Raw genomic sequence first — 3,133 nt, 5'->3', positions numbered from 1 at the left:
TTGATGAGTTTGAAATCTCATTTATTGAGTCATGTGCCATTATTTGATTATCACTAAGTTGGCTCAATAAATGTTACAGGATTTGGATCAACAACCTCATCAAGATTATGGATCATAAACCCAAGACAAAAGGAAAGCAAGGAGAGGCCTCAAAGCCCAAGAAGCACAACTGAAGCTCAATATAGAAAGTGTATAAATAGGATAGAAGTTAAGTTAGAAAGAAGGACTTTTACTTTCACTTTTAGCTAGTTTCTTTTTCTTTGTAATTGAATTCAGAGCTATGATTCACTAAACCCCCTTTCATTGGGTTAGGGAGCTCTATTGTAATTCAATGAATCAATAATAGTTTATCTTCTTCTTCAATCTTTTCTCTTGAATTTTGTTAGAAAGCTTCTCGATCTAATTCCATTGAGTAGTTGTCTTGGGAAAGAGACTACTCATACTTGGAATCCTTCGGAGCCTTGGGAAAGGAATGGAGGATTCATGCTAGAGAAGCTTTCTCACAGTGGATTGGATTGGGGTTTGGATGGATATTGTGACATGTAATCCTACCAAATTGTGGTTCATGAAATTGTGTGGTATAATCAGTGATCAAGCATCATCTCTTCTTATGAACATTTAAACCAAGGGATTGGGAATTTGTTTGTTTTTAGAGAGCATTGGTGAGCCAAGGAATTGGGATCCAATCATATAAGATTGCCAAGCAAAATTCAATGAATGCATTGGTTGAGGAAGAGATTTACATGTTTTGATTCGGAGATTTCAATATCTCCTAAACCCAATGAATTCCCCATTTCTGATTTCCACTTTCTCTTTACATTCCGCAATTCAATTCTTGCAATCATCCCCATTCCCTTTTACTTTCAGCAATTTACATTCTGCTCTTTAATTCATGCAATTTAAGATTCAGCCATTTAATTTTCTTGTCATTTACTTTTCCCGCCAATTTTACATTCCGCAATTCTCATCTCAAATCTTGATTCCGCTCAACTAGAACACACTTCTAATCCGAATTGCTCACTCAACCAATCCTTGTGGGATTCGACCTCACTCTATTGTGAGTTTTTACTTGACGACGATAACCGGTGCACTTGCCGGAAGGAATTTTGCCGATCGTGCAATTTCCTAAATCGTAGCATAACACGTTTATGCGCATCAAGTTTATGGCGCCGTTGCCGGGGATTGGTTTTCGATTGACAATTCTCAAATTGGAAGCTAACTAGATTGAGCAATTTTCTCTTGCTTTGTTAATTCTGTTCTAAATACTTGTTGAATTTTAATTTCTGCACTTGGTTACATGCTTTCCTTCTTTATGCCTTTAAATTCATGCAACTAACTCACTGACTCACTAACTGTTTGAATTAATTCCTCAATTGAGCTGACCATACTCTTCCATTAACCAAGAGTATTTTACCTGTTTGTGTTTGAGCTGTGTTCTTGTATGACAGGTAGGAGAGGAGAGACATCAACTCCTCCATATACCGAACCGGAAAGGACCCTTCATAGACTTAGAAGGGAAGCAAGAGGGAAGAGAGTAGTGGGAGAAGAGGAATCTGAAGGAGAATCTGAGGACAATTTTGAGGAAGCTCTAGATCTCAACATGGATAGAGAAGTTCACAACCATGAGAGAGCTGATGGAAACAATGCCATTCCTGAGAGGAGGGTTCTTAGTTCATACATAAACCCAACCTCTGGGAATTGTGGTAGTAGCATCCAGAAACCACCCATTCAGGCCAACAATTTTGAGCTCAAGCCACAGCTAATATCATTGGTGGAAAATCATTGTTCCTTTGGAGGAAGTGCTAATGAAGACCCAAACCAACATCTCACAAAATTCCTGAGAATTTGTGACACTGTGAAGTCCAATGGAGTCCAGGAAGATGCCTATAAACTGCTCTTGTTCCCATTTTCACTTAGGGACAAGGCAGCTAAGTGGCTGGAATCATTCCCAAGGGGGAGTCTAACCACATGGGATGAGGTGGAAGGCAAGTTTCTGGCACGTTTCTACCCTCCACAAAAGGTCAATAGGCTTCGATCTGAGGTCCAGACTTTTAGACAACAAGATGGTGAAACTCTCTACGAGGCATGGGAGAGATTCAAGGACTTGACAAGAAAATGCCCACCAAACATGTTCCATGATTGGGTGCAATTGCACATCTTCTATGATGGGCTCTCTTATGAATCAAGGAAGGCTGTAGACCATTCATCAGGAGGTTCATTGAACAAGAAAAAGACCGTGGAAGAAGCCATTGAAGTGATCGAGACAGTGGCTGAGAATGAGTACTACTATGCATCAGAAAGGCACAACACTAAGGGAGTCATGGAGCTGAACCATGTTGATACAATTCTAGCCCAAAACAAGGTGTTTGCCAAGCAACTAGCAGAGCTTACCAGGCAATTAGAAACAAAGCAAGTGGCTGCAATACACACACAAGATCAAGAGGAAGTAGGCATTGAAGGAGGTGATTGGGATGAGGTTAACTATGTGGGAAACCAACAAAGGCAATCATATGATCCACACTCCAACACTTACAACCCAGGCTGGAGAAACCACCCAAACTTTGGGTGGGGAAACCAACAAACCCAACCACAAAACCACAAACCTTACAACCACAACCAACAAAACAATTCCACATACCAAAACTCCAACCAAAGATCATACCAAGCCACACAAAACACTTACCCCCAATCATCATATCATGGCCAAAATAATCAACATACCCAACCTAATCCGAACCAACAATTTCAAGATCAATTAAACCGGATGGAAGGAATGATGGCAACCATGAGCCAAGACATAATTGAATTGAAGAGCTTCAGGGATGATGTGAGAACTACCTTAAGAAACCATGGTGAAAAACTCAAAAGGTTGGAATCTCAAGTAGGAGAGCTATCTCAACAGGCACCCAAATCAACTGCAGTGTTCCCTAGTGACACAGAAAAGAATCCTAAGGGGGAACAAAAGAGAGTAAGATGGGAAGAGTGCAAGGCCATCACCATATTGAAGGAAGTCTCAGAAGAAGAAGGAATCAGGTCCTCACAGCAGGAACCAGAAATCTTGAAAGAAGATGTGGAAGAAGTTAAGCAGGAAAGTGGAACTGAGCAAGCCAAGGATCTGCAAAAAGGCATGATG

The 3,133-nt window shown here is 40.6% G+C and overlaps 1 non-coding gene across 1 annotated transcript; it reads right to left on the bottom strand.

The window, feature by feature from the left end:
- Positions 1 to 2,026: 2,026 nt before the first annotated feature.
- Positions 2,027 to 2,130, bottom strand: LOC112745453 (small nucleolar RNA R71). Its single transcript, XR_003173382.1, has one exon. It is a non-coding gene; the product is annotated as a small nucleolar RNA R71 (small nucleolar RNA).
- Positions 2,131 to 3,133: the final 1,003 nt, after the last annotated feature.

This window comes from Arachis hypogaea, chromosome 14 (genome assembly GCF_003086295.3).
Source record: "Arachis hypogaea cultivar Tifrunner chromosome 14, arahy.Tifrunner.gnm2.J5K5, whole genome shotgun sequence".
Taxonomy (NCBI): Eukaryota; Viridiplantae; Streptophyta; class Magnoliopsida; order Fabales; family Fabaceae; genus Arachis; species Arachis hypogaea.
This window is presented reverse-complemented; position numbering and strand designations above follow the sequence as displayed.